At 38.0% G+C, this 17360-nt stretch overlaps 1 pseudogene; it reads right to left on the minus strand.

The window, feature by feature from the left end:
- Window positions 1-674: 674 nt before the first annotated feature.
- The window catches only part of LOC129087520 (TATA box-binding protein-associated factor RNA polymerase I subunit D-like), a 29637-nt pseudogene continuing 12951 nt past the window's right edge, over window positions 675-17360 (minus strand).

The following is a 17360-nucleotide window of genomic DNA, read 5'->3' on the forward strand; positions in this document are numbered from 1 at the left end:
GCTGAGTCATCCCCCTGCAGAGATGCCTTTCTGCTCCAGTGGTACTCTGCCATCCCGGGTGGGCTGCCATGGCTCTTCTGCTACTCACCTATGGGGACATCTATCTTGCTGAGCCCCAATCTAATTGCTCAGGAAGTAAACAATTGAATGGAAGGGAGCAAGAGAAGGAAAGGGAAGAGGAAGGAGAAGAAGATCACTTCTAATTTTTTAAAAAGATGTGTTATCAGTAATATTCCCTTTTCGAACTTGAATCTTTATCATTAATTCAGGTTATTTTCAGGGATAGATTCCCAGAAGTGGAATTGTTTGATCAAATGTTACAAACCAAATAATTTCTCTGAATTTTTACTCCCACCAGAAGTATATGAAAGTATCTGTTTTATCCTAGAGTTTTGGATATATTTAAATTTTTTTTTTGCTAAATTTTATTTTTATTCCTTCCACAGAAAACACTAGAGAAACTTTAAGCCCAAAATATGTGCTGACTTTCTACACAATTTTTAAAATTGTGTGTGTGTGTGTGTGTGTGTGTGTGTGTGTGTGTGTGACATAGGCACAATTATTTAAAGTTAAATTTTTATTTAAGGAACTTTATGTGTTCTAATTCCTTCCACGGACTTAGTTCCTCCTGAGTTTGAGTCTTAATCTCTGTTTTGCTCAATCCAGTTGTCATGTCAGTCAGTCCACAATTCATTTAGTTGAGCCTTTTTGATCTCCACTTGAATATGGGCATACTTTGAAAATTCCCCACCTATAATCATTGAGACCCAATTTCTTTAAGAAATTTACTTTAGGACCACTGTTAGAGTCAGAGTAGAGGGATCTGTTTGGTTTCTCAGTTTTAGACACCCTCTAAACATGAGTAAGTACAAATCGTATTCACTCCTAGGCTGTCACTCCCTAGACTAGTACATACATGTCTTTGGGATATACAAATACCTTTAAGTCCAGACATTGTGTTCTCAAGATACAACCCTTGACATTTATAGTCTATCTCCTTTTCAGGCCATTCTGTCTTGTGTCCAATGGTTTTGGACTTTGATACTATCTTTTTAGACAAAGCAGCTTCTTCAATATATTCCTATTCTAAATATACATTAATATTCTTTGATAATTCAGAACTTATTATGAAAGTTATTCTCCACCAATTTGATATCACATTAATCATCATGTTCAAGATTTGTTTCAATAGCATCCTCTCCTGCTGACTCTTCAATAGGAGAGAGAGATCCAGCGTCATCCAAGTATTTATATCTATGACTATCAAAGTCTTCTTTTCCTAAATCTTTACTAACATTCATCTGTTTCAAGGATTCTTTGAAATGGTATTCACTTTTCAGTTTTTCAAAGTAGTTGAAAAATCCTTTTGCCACTGCTTGCTCAAAGGTCAAACATTTTTTCCAAAGTAATGTTTTTCTTTCTTTCTCTGGTTCTTTTTGACCTAGTGCTTTTTCTTCCTTTTGGTCTTCCCCTTGGTCTTCCCGTTGGCTTATATTTCCCTCTTTTTCCTTTCTTTTTCTTGGCTCTTTCAAAAATAGCTTTAAATGTCATTGGTCTTGGTTCTAAAGATGAGTCGCTGGATGAATCTCTTGCTTGAACACTTTCAAGAAAACAAATTTTCTAATAGAATTTCTTGGCCTCTGTTTAGGTGAGTAAGGAACACATTGAGTTTTAAAGATTTTATATATTTTTATTTTTAGAGAGCAGGGAAGGGAAGGAGAAAGACAGGGAGAGAATATTGATGTGAGAGAGAAATATCGATGGTTGCCCTTTCTATGCGCTCTCATCAGGACCCAACTCATTGCCCAGTCATGTGCCCTGACAAGGAACCAAACCTTTGACCTTTTGCTTTGCAGGACTGACACCCAACCAACTGAGCAACATTGAATTTTAAATAAGCTGCTACCGGAGAAAGAGCTTAATTATCTTCTGAAAGAAATTAAAGTTCCACACAGGCCGTCTTGTTCACTGCTAGAGGTTCCTCTTTGCTTTTCAGTTTCCATAGCTGAGTCAGATGCTGTTATGTGGTCCAGAGAATCCATTCCTGACATGTATTCTCCAAGTCCCTCTCACAATTGTTACTGTCACTTGTTCTTCGCTTTCACCCAATTTCCATCCAAGCAAACGTCTTGCAATAACAAGCTCCAGCTTAGTACTCTCCGCCCTCAACCCAGGGCTTGGAGGTCTGCATCCAGCAACCTCCCCACCCCACCCCAGCACTCCACAGGCAGCAACTGCCTATCTCTGCAACTGTGTGGAAGAAAAGACCTATTACATTTAATTTTTAATTCTTTTGTTAATTTTATAGATGAAAATAGTGTATTTTATTTTCTATTTCTTTGATTGTTAGTGAAGTTGAACATTCTTTGTTTAGCCATTTTTAGCTTCTCTTTCATAAACTACCTACTTTTTTGCCATTTACATCTTGGAATTTTAGTATTTTTCTTAGATCGATATATTAATATATTAACATTTAGTCATATTTAATGTTAAGACAAATTAGTTTTAAAACTATTACTAGCTTCCTCTGGCTACCCTCTACATTTGTACTTGTCTTTCTCTGCTGCCAATCAATATACTCTCAGGTAAATGAAAACTAAGGGTACTGTTACCCTAAGAAAACATAAAATTAGGAAACAAAATGGCCTGTTATAAAGCTATTTAAATACATTGTGTGCTTTAAAAAACAAACTGTTCTTTGTGCATAATTCTTACCTGTTTTGTAAAAAGGCTATCTATGCATAGTGGTTCCCAAATGCCAAGAATGCCCAGAGGCCAGAAGAAAGAAACAGGCAAGTCCAGCTTGTCAGGTTTAAAAGAGTTTTGATAAGGAACTTACAGAAACTCAGTCCTGGGTGGCGGCAGGACAAAATGGATCCCCGCACCATTCACACCCGACCCTAACTCCCACCCCATACCGCCTGTTTCATACCTCGTAAGAAATGGACCAACTACTCCCCAAAGTAATGCAGGAAGAAACCAGGAGAACAAAGGGACCAGAGACTTTGCTCTGGTGTCAGGGTGAATTAAAAGATAGATAATACTGAGGGTGCCTTCCCCCAGAGGAAGGGCTGAATGGTAGAAGGTTAACAATGGCAGTTTGTGATTAACCTGGATCCTCAGTACACATTTCAGAGTCCACCCAGGGAAAAGGGTTCATTTCAAGTGGAGCCAGCTTTTCAAGATGGTGTTAACTCTCTCTGCCCATTGTCTGTTTTACTCTCTATTAGTTTGACAGATTTACCTAATTTTATCAAGTTTTTTCACTTCATGTAATTTGAGGCTATGGTAGTAATATTATATTACTGGTGAAAGGAATATTTCATCATATATCTCTTTTATTTTAAATATTGTTTTCTAATTTTAAGGTCTACTTTAGTATAGTGATATCAGTTTGGAGGGGTGGTATTTTTGTGGTATAATATCTCTAACCTCTTGTTTTCAACATTTCAGCATTCTTGTATTTTAGGTGTGTCTCCTGTTGTGAGTCAGGATCCTGTCAGGGAATAAACAGGCATTGCCCTCAAAATGTTAACAGAAGAAATTCTTCAGAGATGTATGGACAGCACGAAAGGAACTAATAAAAGATGATGAAGTACTCAAGCACTAGAAACAGGAAAAAAGACTTACATTTAGCCCTGAAGGGTCAAAGAGAGGGAGTGGTGTTGCTGGAACCCAGGATAAGTTGTTGCTGGGAGATGAGGCACTTGCAAGATCTGTGGTCCTAAATAAGAATAACACAAATGGTGAGGAAGCCCATACATCCATGTAAAAAGGTCATATGATGGTATTCTGCCAAGAGCCTTAGCTGAAGTCATAGCCAACAGCCTGCATCCACCACCAGACATGTGGTTAAACTATTTTACAGGTTTTTTCTGCTTCGATCCCCAGAGTCACTTCCTACTCTTTAAATTTTCTCAGGTAAGCACAAGACACCATGCAGCCCCAGACAAGTTCTCCTTGTAGTGCACTTTCCAAATTCTTGACCCACACAATCCATGAATACAATATATTCCTGTTGTTTTATAATACTGAGTTTGGAGGAGCATGGGTTCTTATTCATCAATTAATAATCAGAATACTTCTTCCAGATACCTAAGACCAAGAGCAACCTAAGATTACTTGAAATTAAATTCCAGGCTTTAGGGTTTTCTGGGCCACAAAAGTGCTATAAATTCAGGCTACAAACCTGCTTGAGGCTGGCTTGCATCTATGAATTACTAGAAGAGATTTCTTTTGCCTTTACCCAATGCCATGGTTCATGAGCGGCATTGCTCCTTGTGGTCCCGTGGTTTGGGGGTATGAGTAGGGGATAGGTTTATTTCTAGCTCACGTTTACGTTGAGTGCTGATTCCTTTGGCTTATGGATTCTTTTTCAGATTCCTCACTTTGGGTAGGTCTAGGGTTTCATCTCCTGTTCTCAGCTCCCTGTAAATTAAAGGAAGATCAAAAAATGAATGCTTAAGTTCATCATGTTTTGAAAGTGCCCTCAAAGTGAAATTAGTTTCACTGCTCCTAGGTTCCTTTATTTACCTAGGTTCCCACTTTTAGTTTTTGGCCTGTGTATATATCTTTTTCTTCCCGCTCTCCACTCTTTGATGCATTTACAAAGATGCTTTACATTATAAATGAAATTTTTGGTGTTTTTCAGCAGCAGGCTTGTCAGAACTCTGTTATGTACTGAATGGCATTCCCCCTAAAGTTTATATGTTGAAGTTCCAACCCAGTACCTCAAAAAGTGACTATGTTTGAAGACTAGGTCTTTAAATATGTGATTAAGTTAAATGAGTCATTAGCGTGGGCTCTAATCCGATATAACTAGTGTTCTTCTAAGAAGAATAAATTAGGATGCAGACATGTTCAGAGGGAAGATGATGGGAAGACACAGAGAGAAGATGGCTATTTACAAGGCAAGGAGAGAGGCCTCAGGAGAAACCAATCCTACCAACTCCTTGATTTTAAACTTCTAGCCTCCAGAACTATGAGACAATAAATTTTTGTTGTTTAAGCCACCTAGTCTATGGTACTTTGTTATGACAGCCCTAGCAAACTAATAACAGGAATTTGATCTCCATTCATTTGTTTGGTTAATCAACAGTTGAGAGTACCATTAATACCAATTTACTAAGGGACTGGCTTTTCAATCTCTATTTTTTGTTTCTCCTGACTTATCTCTTGCTCTCTCCCTTTTGACCATTTCGTTATACTTCAACACAAACAACATGAAGATGGAAAATAGAGCCCAAAAAATGTTATTTTGTCATATCTCCTAGTTAACATCTCAGGTTATTAAGGTGACATTGGAGGAAAGGAAACTTTAGGCTAAGTCAAGTTTTTATGTAACTCCATGTATTATTCCATGTGACTCTAAGCATTTTAATAATACAATATCTTGTTGTATTTGTTGTGAATATTACATAGATCAATGTGTAATCTATGATAAAAAACAAATTTGAGTAAATTTTAAAGATCTTACTGACTTTATTTAATAATTCATGAATCAGGCAGCATCCAATCTAGCAGAGAGAAAGGAGTTCTGAGGAGCTGTACAAAATGAAAGACTTTATAGGCAGAACGGGGAAGGAATAAGAAAATTATACTGGACAAAAAAGTACATTGATTATGGCACAGTCACTTTCCCTTAGGGGGTGACAGGAGGCTATTAGGCAAATTACCTAACTAGTTCTGATTAGGTGATTTCTGATTGACTGGCATAAGATTCTATTTCTGGGGGAGCAGAAACTATAAGTAAAGCTTGGTTTGGTGACTTGGAGCTTAGCATAAGTGACTCTACTTTGAGCCTTGTTGTCTTGTTTTTAACATCTATAATATATTGAGTATTGCTCAAGATTCATGAAGGTTTTAAACTTCTCAAATAACTTAAAGTTGCAACAGGGAAAACCATCAGGGTGGTTATATTCAATAGTTAAATATTAAGATATTTTAAAATGAAAAAACCCCTGTTAGTCTATCTAATTTTTAGAATTTTAGTTCCAAAAATAAATACTTAGAAAACTTGAAAGAATCATTTGTTACTCAGATTAGTTCAACATTTATAACATAGACAATGAAATGATTTTCCTCAATGGAAATGTTATGAAGGTGTTTCTAAATATCTTGAATTATTTTTGGAGGTAATAAGATGTACTACAGGAACAAATGGAGAATTGAAAACAAATACTCGTTTTACCAAAGTAAGTTGGAATTGAGTAAGTGACAGTTTCTGTTCTTTCAGACAAATTTAACTTCATTTGTAATTACTCAGGCTGAATGAAAAAGTCCTCACAATATGTGTGTGACACTGTGATTTATAATAAATATATATTCTGTCATTCAGATGACCAAAATGTATTTCTCATATGTATTTGGTTTTCATCCACAGTTCCAGGCTAACAGCTTCCCAAGTTCTTGGAATTTCCTGTGTTGAGAGTGACAAAGGTGTATTTTGGTATATTAATGAGGTAACTTTGGAAAGCTAAAGATGGCTGCTGATTGTCAATGGAGCCAACCTTGTGATTAGAGGGTTAGGAATTTCAGTTGTCTCTCCTTTCCACCTTGGATTGGGGAGAGGGGCAGGACTCTGAAGCAATCACCAACGGCCAATATTTTAATCAAGCTCACGTAAATGAAGCCTGCATAAAAACCCCCAAACAGTAGGGTTTAGGTTGCTTCTGGGTTGGTGAACGCATGGAGACTTGAGGAGAGTGGGGCACTCAGTACCAGAGTACATGAAAGCTCCACACCCTTTCTCTGCACCTTGCCCTATGTATCTCTTCCATTTGGCTATTTTTGAGTTATATCCTTCTATAATAAACCAGTGTTCCAGTAAGTAAAATGTTTCTCTGGGTACTGTGAACTACTCTAGCAAATTAACCGAACCCTCTCTGGGGCAAGTTAGAAGCTAAGAAAGGAGAGGGTTTGAATAATGAGTGTGATATGTGGAAAGGAACTGAATCTCTCAATTGGTAAGATGCCCATGCTCGAGAAGGGACAAACCAGCAGAAACCAACTTTCCTTTCAGCAAATGGATTTACCCTCCAGCCTTACCACGGCATGATAAGTGGTGTAGTAGAGCTCTCTATCTGGCTCTATCACTGTATAATGATACAGGTTGTGCAACTTTCTCCCATGAGCATCAATTTCTGGAGAGGAGAATCTGGGTTCTATCTAGTTCTTGAGATAGACAACAGTGTTGGGAATTTTTGAAATACTTAAGATTTATCATTAGAAGTCTACAAACTTTCTGTTTACTTGTTTCCAAAGTAGCCTATGCCTTTTATTCCTGTCCCCTAACCCTAGCTTTCCCTCCCACTTCACACATTTAGCTCTCCACACTCACAGTGAAAACATGCACACGTGCAGAGTCAACCTCAGTAATTCTTTCCCTGTGACAGTTTCCAAAGCCCCTCTTTTCTTTCTTCAAGTCCAACCTTCCTCAGTTCTGGAGGAGCCAGATGATTATTCATGAGGTAAATACTTCGTATAATTTGTGGTTATAAAAAGCTTTTATTAATGCATACTTTAATTTAGATGTAATTTATGAGCAAACATTTTAATAGGCTATTAATTTCATTAGAGTGTTTGGGTTTATATATCCTTCACAATAAGATCTTTGTGCTTTTGTCATTGGTCCTTATTTCCCAGTTTTCTATGATTTAGTGCCTTCAGTTACATAGTTCCAATACCAAGATATTTTGGGCAGTTTATCTCTATCCTTAAAAAAAAAAATAGGGCTTTCTTGGACATGATCCACTCTGGGCATGCATGGTTAGATTATTGTCAACAGAAATAAAGGTCAGATGAAACCTAAAGGAGAATTTAAAAGGCACTTTGAGAGGCTCAGAGCCCCTTCTATTGAGGAAACAATGTCCGTTTGCTAGTAATCTCGGCAGATTCCACCCCTCAGATCCCTCTTGCCTATCCCTTGTATATACACATAGAAAATGAGGTCACTTTGCCCATATGCATTATGGATGAGCAAAGATGAGATTATTTTAGCTCTTCTCTCTCCACAACAGAGTGTGCAAGCCTAGCATCACAGGATCCTAAGATTCCAGGAATGTGTTCTGTTCTCTAAACACAAGAACTTTCAGATTCCTATCTTCAGCAGGAAGGTGCTTTGGCTAGTTCTCGTTCATTATGTGTAATGTAAACAGACTTAACATAAAAAAAGATGTACGAAAGATGTAGCTAATATGAAGTAAAACAGACCATTTTAAGGATTTACCACTCGCCTTGCCTAGATCTGGAGGCTTTGAGAGGTTCAGTGACTTACTTCACCTGGGCATTCATTTAGAGAGCAGTAACGCTAGGATATCTGGTCTCAAGCTTTTCTTCCACCATGAGGCCATACTTCCTTCCTCTCCTATTGATTTGCAGGAAAAAAATGTAAAACATAAGTAGGTGGGGTGGTGACAAGGGCAGGAAGGAAAACACTGCGATGTCACTTAGCAAAAGTACAAAATAAAATCTAAATTTAGAAGACTCTTTAAGAAATTGCTTTGTAAATTAAATAGGAGTCTCTTGATGTGTAATGAAATGAATGAAACAATTTATTAAAAACGTACCACCTGCTAGGCACTGTGACAAGTGCCAGGAACACAAAGAATGCACAACTGAAGTTCCCACTATCATGTGTCAGAAATCATCAGTGAAGAACAATGAAGAGTTGTGTGGCAGGCATTGTTGCCCAGCCCGGATCCCCTTTACAGGCTGGGCAGCCATCCTTAAGCTGCTGCCAGTGCCTTGGCTAAAATCTCGTACCCATGACTTTCTTCAGAGACTTGTCTTGGCCAAGTGGGGGCCTTTACCAGAGACTCCTGAGAGATTATACTCCTCCCCTATCCAAGGGTAACCAAGAACTGACTAGTTTTGATTCTTCCATATGCTTCCCAAAACTTTCACCTGAGACCATGTCCCCGCTCAGCTCTTCCTGATCCTGCTGCTTCTCCTCATAGATTTTTCCAAATGAGCATTCACTCAGTAAAGTAAATACACTGGAACCCCTTTCTTAGGTTCAACTTCAAAACCCAACCTAAGACAACTGGTGTTGCTTTAGGTTACTGAGCAGTTTCCTAGATTCATCGTCTAGGGTAGGATTAATAACATTACGTAGGTTTATAAAAGTTTTAATAGACTTCAACATTTTCTACCATCTATTGGACATTTCACATGCTACTCCACAAGATTAAAATATTAGAGCTATCTCCAAAATATGCCTTTCCCCCTTCTCTGCACAAGGAATGATTAATTATTTTAAAAAGACAGGGCAGTGTTAAAGGAAAAAGTCATGACTCGTAGTGATGGTAGGGCAGACTTTATTCAAGGAGGGCTACCTCAATGGGGTTTTGTAGTGGGGGAGGAAGATCTAACCTAACTACAATTCCAAAGAGGACAAGTAAGGATTTACAGCCAAGGAGGAGGGCAGGGGGTCAGTGGATAAAAAAATTACAGAGAAAACCTCAGGGATAAGAAGAATTCTTGCTAGAAGACTCACAGAATTTTTGCTGGAGGCAGACCAGGATGATAAGATATCCCAGGGTGATAAGATAAGGGTAGGGATTTTTTGCTAAACTACTTTAACAGGATTGTTGCTCAACTGGATTCTAAAAGGACAAAGATGAAAACCTAAGGTTTGGCCTAGTCCAGCAAAAAGGTCACAGGCGCTCTGGTGAAAATTAGGTCAAGAAGAGAGTCTCTGTCAGTAGTAACCAAAAGTCTACGAAGATTATAAAGTTAATGCAATAATAACTAAACCTTAGTATGACCATCTGCTGTTCTCAGAGCTTTGCAATGTTGTTAATTTGTTTAATCTTAACAATAATCATGAGTAGATAATATTAGTAACCTCATTTTACAGGTGAGGAAACTGAGGCATAGATAGCTTAAACAACTTTCTGAGAGTCTCCCAACTAGTGACCAAAGGATTTAAACTTAGAAGTCTAGTTACTGAATCCATTGTCTAACCAGTAAGACGTACTGCCTTTCTGTGCAGGAGATTAGGAGAATTAAAGCCTAAGATCTGCTTATAGATTTTATAGCTGAGTGAGCTGGAAGGTCTGACAGAATAGTTTATAATCTCTTCTCATTGGTTACCGTAACATAGTTACAGATAGAATTTTAAATTATGTAGGTCACTTCCTAAAATGATTTGCAGCCCCTTGAATGAAAATGGACCTGAAAGTACAAGTTATACTTATTAAAATGATGTGGCTCAGTGGATTAAGTGCCAGCCTCTGAACCAAAAGTTTGGCAGTTTGATTCCCGATCAGGGTACATGCTTGGGTTGTAGGCCGTGTCCCTGCTTAGGGGCCTGCGATGCTTCTTTCACACATTGATGTTTCTTTCCCTCTCTTCCTCCCTTTCCTTTTCTAAAAAAATTAAATAAAATCTCTTAAAAACACAGTCTCTTACTGGACATTTGTAAATTTGCGTTTTAAGAGAACAAACTATAACTTTTAGAGAACTCTCATCGTTGAAAACTCTCTTAGAGCTCATTAAAAAAACAAATTTGCTTATTCTTTATTTAGGGTGTTTGAAGGCATTGCACAAATGCAGACTCCTTAAGACTTTGCACTGAATGGCTCTGTTTTATAATATTGTTTATTATGCAAAGAACAGAGTATGATGGCTATGTTGTGAAAATCAAGAGACATCAGTTACTAAGTAGATCTGGAAAACAAGATTGCATGGAAACAGAAGGAAAGGTCAAGTCCCTCATTTTGGGAGAAATAGGTTGCATGGTAAGGAGTACAGGGTAGACCTCCTTTCTTAACGTACCTCCCCCCTCCCCAAATTGACTCAGTTGTTGCAATCATCAGACACCCTCCTCTAAAAGACAGAATCACACCAATAAACTGTTCTTTTATTTGGAATGGTTAACAGTATCAGACCATTACAGTTCTAACACAGGTGACTTTTCCATCTATTATCATGGAGCAGACAGATTTTGCTTGAGTGAAAGGAAAGGAAAAGAGCAGGTTTGGAACATGGGATATTGCTTGGGGGATGACTAGCTCAGGTCTAGTGACAATGTGAGCTCTGAGAAGAACAGGAACATGGTAGGGGGAGATCAGCAAAGGGAGAGATTTCTCAGAACACATTTTAACATCATTGCTGGGGACAGCCTTTTTTTTGGGGGGGGGGGAGTGGTGAATCTGAAATGTCCTTTTCCAAGATCATGAGATAGAGCCTCAAGGGCCACCTGAGATCACTTAAGAGTTGCTTTGCTTAATATGGTGGAGGTATATGGTTCATCTTTTGTAGTGGGCATCTTTTAGAATCAGTCAACTATTAATAAAGAGTGAGCCAGCCCTCCTCCTAACTGCCCCAGTCTGGTCATGCCAGGTGGTAAGACCAGCCTCTACATTATTACTCCACCATCATTTCCATTTTGTATAAGGTCGCTCCTTGACTCTGCCTCTCAGCTGCAGTTTACTGTACCAACAATCAATATTGAACCTAATCAGAGCACTTTCCCAATGAATTTGGAATGGAGGCAGGTGAGGAATAGAGGGAGGGAAGAAGGAAGGGAAGAGGAGAGGGATTCAATTTCACTGTGACGGAGCCCAGTGACCTGCAAACTCAGGAACTGTGGGAGCCTTACTCTGCCAGACAGGAAAACAGAGGAAGTTAGGGTGTGTGGGCAGAAAGAATGCAGAGGTTACTCAGAGAAACACAGAGACTGAGAAGAAACTCAAGTGTGGCTTTTTCTGAGGCTGAGCATTTCTTAATGCCTTGTAGTCTTTGAATAAATTCTCCCTGCCTGTTTAATTTAATTCAACTGGATTTGTTTTTGTGACTAAATGAATCCCAACTGGATACACCCTTTTCTCTTATCACCCTATTGCCTTGTATTTCAGTTGTTTTTCTCTTTTTGAACTAGGAAGAAAAAGTAACAAATTCTTCAACTAGCAGTTCCCTCTGGCTTGTTGCCTCTACATAATTTGTGTATATTATGGCTTATGAACATGAAAATCAAGTCAACTTTGTATTTCTCATTGTACCTGATGTGTGGGAGCATGGTTGGTACATATACTTAAAGCAAGAAAGACAGTTAAAATTGAGATAATGACACGAAAGCACCTAGCATGATGCCTTCCCAGTAGTTAGGAGTTAATTAGGCTCCATTAGATACAAGGACAGAGACTCACTCATTACTTCTTCTGAAAAACAAGTGGGTTTTTGGAAAGGCATACAAAGAAAAAAGGAACCTCAGCTGAGAGCTGAGGCCTGGCAGGGCAACTCTAAGAACTGGATTTTCTCGTTAGTGTTTCAGTAGCCAAATTTTGTTGACCCTCCACCATCGTGGTGATTTGGTTGCTCTTTGTCTCTGCTTTTACTGCTTCTGCCTCTACTGACCAACATGCTCACCCTCTCTTCAGCTACTTTTCTCTACCTCATTGTTTTTCCTAATTCCTTGTGTCTCCTTTCTTGTAGCTTCAGCTTACTATAACTTTTGTATGCTTGTGACCTGTTTAAACCCCTTCTTCCCCATTTCCTATCCTGATGCCATTTTCTCTCCGAGCTTCTATGCCACATACACTTGAAAGATTCTTTTTCTTTTGTTTATTTTCTCCCTTTAAAATTTGGAGAGAAGGAGTCTGATTCTCTAGTTAATCTTTGAGAATAACTCTTGCATTAATGTCCTCATAATATCCCGGTTTCTATGAACCTCCATACTGGATGTCCTCAGTCTAAAGTCATAACTGGATGGTAATGTGGATGATGGGTGTTATGAAAGAACCATACGGTCTCATGATAAATCATGACAGCCTAGAGCTGCCTCCCCAGGAGGGAATAGGGATGTGATTCACTTGTTTAATACAGTTCTTAGTAAGTCTTTCTTGTTTTTCTTCCTTTCTTCCTTTCTTTCCAGCATAGAGACCTGCAGAAGTGTCTCTCCAGAAATGTACAACCTATCACTTCTGTATGGCCCTTATATATATTACAAACTTTCCAAAAGAGGACTTGTGGCTAGATATTCTTTTTAGTTGTTTTGTATAGCACTTCTCAAGTATGGTCAATGGACTCCTGGGGAGATCCTCTCTGCAGTCTGTGAGATAAAAATTATTTTCATTATAATGCTAATACTTATAATACTGTTTCTCTGTCTTGACATTTTCACTAATGGTGTAAACCCTGGTGGTTAAAATTGCTGGCATCTCAGTATGACTCAAGGCAGTGGCACCAGATTACATTAGGAAGCATTGTATTTTTTTAAAAATTATAGTTTATTGATTATGCTATTACAGTTGTCCTGATTTGTCACCCTTCCTGAGCTATAGTGCACTCTGAGATGGCTGCTACTGGTGCTGGGCTTGGAGATTCTCAGATGTAAGCCAAGCTGTGAATCTAGGCGGGCTGCTGCCAGTGCCAGGCCGGGGGCTCATTGAGGCCAGCTGTTGTTGCTTGTTTGTGAGGATTTAGGAAGTTGTGAAGTATTAGCCAAGACCAGCCATTCATATGGAAAAGTAGCTTGGGTGGGCCCATAAATTGGGTGGGGTAAAGTGCAAGGCAGGTCAAACAGTGCTAGCCAAGTTGATGAAGTCTCATATATGGCACCAGCTTGCCAGCTCTGTGTGAGGAGGGTTTAGAAAAGAGACAATGGCCTCTGTTAGTGTTGATGCCAGACACTTCAGTTTCTCCCTGTATACCCCTGGTGCCTTTCAAGCTGCTACCCCGGTGCTGGAGCTCAGAGGGAGTGAGTCTGAGTAGGTGAGTTCACATGTTCTTTCTTTCTTTTTAGAGAAGGGGGAAGGGAGGGAGAAAGAGAGGGAGAGAAACATCAGTGTGTGGTTGCCTCTCTTATGCAACCCAACCAGGGACCTGGCCTGCAACTCAGCCATGAGCCCTTTAATGGGAATCGAACTGGCAACTCTTTGGTTCGCAGGCTGGTGCTCAATCAACTGAGCCATACCAGCCAGGGCTCATATGTGGGTCCTTTAAGAGGAACTGCTTGGTGCTCCAGAAGTTTCTTCCACAAACTCAATCCCATTGGTTTTGCAGCCAGAAGTTGTGGGGACTTAACTTCCTGGCACTGAAACCCTGGGCTGGGGGCCTAATGTGGGGCTGGGACTCCTCACTCCCAAGATAGTCCCCCTGAATTTTTACCCACCATACATGGGAGAGGGATCAACCTGTTCCACATCCACACTCCTCCTTCAGGTCTGAATAGAAGTGTCTCTTTAATTCTGTAGTTGTCAGGCTTCCATTCAACTTGATTTCTGAGTTCTGAGTGATGGTTATTCTATATTTTAGTTGTAATTTTGATGTGGTTGTGCAAAGAGGCAAGTCATGTCTGCCTATGCCACCATCTTGACCAGAAGTTTCATTGTATTCTCTCACTGCCATGCACTCACAGAAAAAATCAAATCGCATAGGGGAAAACATAGCCAGTTTGCCCTGAGAATGTCCTTTATGGAGCAGTAAAATTATAAATTTTATTAAATATTGATACTTGATTGTACATTTTTAATATCCTATGTAAAAAAATGGTAAATATGCTTAAGCACCTTTGCTGCATATTGAAAAGTACAATAGTTTTCTTGAGTAAAAGTACTTGCGTGATAGAGAGACAAGCTTTTCTCATGGAACATCATTTTTACTTAAAAAGCTGGCTGACAGAAAAACTATGGTTGTTCAGACTTGGACATTTGAAAGACAGACATTTTATTTAAAAACGTGTGAAGTGAACTTGAAAAATTATAAGATACCAAAAGAAACTGAAGACACAAATTAGTGGAAATTTACACCATATTCATGGATAGGGAGAATTAACATCATTAAAATGTCCATACTACCCAAAGAATCTAGAGATTCAATGCAATTACTATCAAGATACCAATGGCATATTTCACATAATTAAAACAAATATTCCAAAAGTTTATATGGAACCACAAATGATCCTGAATAGCTAAAACAATTTTGAGAAAAAGAAACAAAGTTGGAGAAATCACACTACCTGATATCAAACTATACTCCCAAGGCCACAGTAATAAAGACAGTATGGTACTGGCAGAAAAACATAGATCAATGGTACAGAATAGAGAGCTCAGAAATAAACTTATGCCTTAGAGTCAATTTATATTTGTCAAAAGAGGCAAAAACATACAATGGGGGTAAAGATGGTCTGTTTAACAAATGGTGTTGGGAAAATTGGACAGATTATGTGCAAAAAAATGAAACTAGACCACCTCCTTATGCCATACACAAGAATGAACTCAAGATGGATTAAAGACTTAAATGTTAGACTCAAAATCCATAAAAATCCTACAAGAAAACATAGGCAATAAAATCTCGGACATAAAAAGATTTGTCAAAATGTAAAACAGTGCTCCTCTTCTCGCTAATTGTTTTTTGCTTGGGAAAATATATTGTCCTGGCTGGTATGCCTCAGTGAATTGAGTGCTGGCCTGTGAACCAATGGTTTGCTGGTTCAATTCTCTGTAAGGGCACATGCCTGGGTTTTGGGCCACGTCCTCATTTGGGGGTGCATGAGAGGCAACCACACGTTGTTTCTCTCCCTCTCATTCTCTCTCCTTTCCCCTCTGTCTAAAAATAAATAAATAAATGAATAAAATCCTTTTTTTAAAAAAGAAAAATATATATTTATTATAGAAATGTTATTAATGTGAACAAGTAATGGGATTATTGTTATTTTAATAGGACAAATAAATTAAAATTTTAAGAATTTTTCAGTTCTAATTTCTAATGCTGTCAAGTCCTCGATAATATTTAATAAGACAAAGGTGTATTGGGCCTGGCTGCATTAACAAATAAACAGATGTTTGATTCCCAGGACTTGTGTAACTGGTTAGGATAAGATCAGAAGTTACCATGATTCAGTGGCTTCTGGGAACACATATGTACTTAATGGACAAAGAAAACTATACAACTTGGTTTGCATTATGATTGTTCTATGTGCCACAAACTAAAATACACCAGAAGTTTTATATTTTTCAAGTGAATGTCACTTTAGTTTTTTAGGATTTTTTTTTTAAATGAAATCACATAAAAGGTTAGTGTTATTTGGAGCCAGAATTGTCCCATACAGCTGTCTGATTTCCCGAACATTTTTGATCTAAATTTGGGTCATAAACATCTTGGAGATGTTTGACCTCAAGGGCTGTAGGGAAAAGTGATGTTGCATATGGCTTTTCTCTATGGTGACCCACTTTATCCATCTCTCAGGAAAACATGGATAAAAGATACTGGGTGGAGATAGGCAAAGGCATTTGGTTGTAGAAATGGGTGATAAGGAAGTACAAAGTACTTATTTTCAAAGACAAGGTGATTCAAAAACCAAAGCAAAGAGAAAGAGGTCATAGGATTGAAGTGTCCTTGTTAGAAATAAACAAGCAATTTTTATTTGCATCCAAACATTTTATAGAATGTGATATCCATCAGGTTATACTGATGCTGATCCCTGGGCTTTGTGACAATATCCTTTGCTTGTGAAATCTGTTTATATAGTTTGTGTCCAGGTTGGTTCATCCAGTTACCTAATAAGGACAAAGGTCAGTTTTCACATTAGTCAGCTAGGTCTTTAAAGAGAAAAGATTTGTTCTTTTGTCATAGTTGTATGTTATCTAATTCAGGTTTCTCCCAAGTTTGGTATAATCTATCATCATATTGAAAGAATGATTTAAAGCAATTTTTCTTCTCATATGGCTAATAAGAGAAGTAACAAGAAATAATGTTACTCCTATCAAGCCATTACCATTTTCTATGTGCTTACGTGCTCTATATGTACTGTCTCATTTAATACTCATCAACTGCCATTTTCAAGTAAAGAAACAGGCTTTAAAAGTTAATTAGCTTGTAATGTAAGCCATATAGATATTAAATAATAAAGCTGGAATTTGAACCTAATAATAATAATAATAATAATATACATTTGTTTAGCATTTTATAAAGTGCATTTACATACATTCTTTTTCTTTATCTCCCAAAATAGTCTTGTGGATAGTCAGGAGTTATTATTGTATTTTTACAAATGTGGGAACGGAAGCTTTGAGAGGCACTTAGCTGGTAGATAATCAGGGACAGTATTCAAATGTAACTCTGCTGATTCCAGGTTTCAGAATCTTTCAACTGTCAGACAGCTGAGGTCAGGAATATGTGTTTTTAGGGTGAAATTAAAGTCTGTATGGTACAAACTAAAATGTAAATTTCATAATTATCCAGACTATTTAGTTCTTTCAGGGCCTAGCCACTACATTTATGCTTAATGAAATTAAGCCCATGAATAAGTATTATCAATAAAAAATATGTAATATTTTAAATATGAGACACAATACAATATCTCAGGTGTGATACTAGAAAGCTTACATTCTCTGCTACTTATGACACTACGTTTT

Source organism: Pteronotus mesoamericanus, unplaced genomic scaffold (genome assembly GCF_021234165.1).
Source record: "Pteronotus mesoamericanus isolate MK-2021 breed Mesoamerican mustached bat unplaced genomic scaffold, CSHL_Meso_final contig_130, whole genome shotgun sequence".
Taxonomy (NCBI): Eukaryota; Metazoa; Chordata; class Mammalia; order Chiroptera; family Mormoopidae; genus Pteronotus; species Pteronotus mesoamericanus.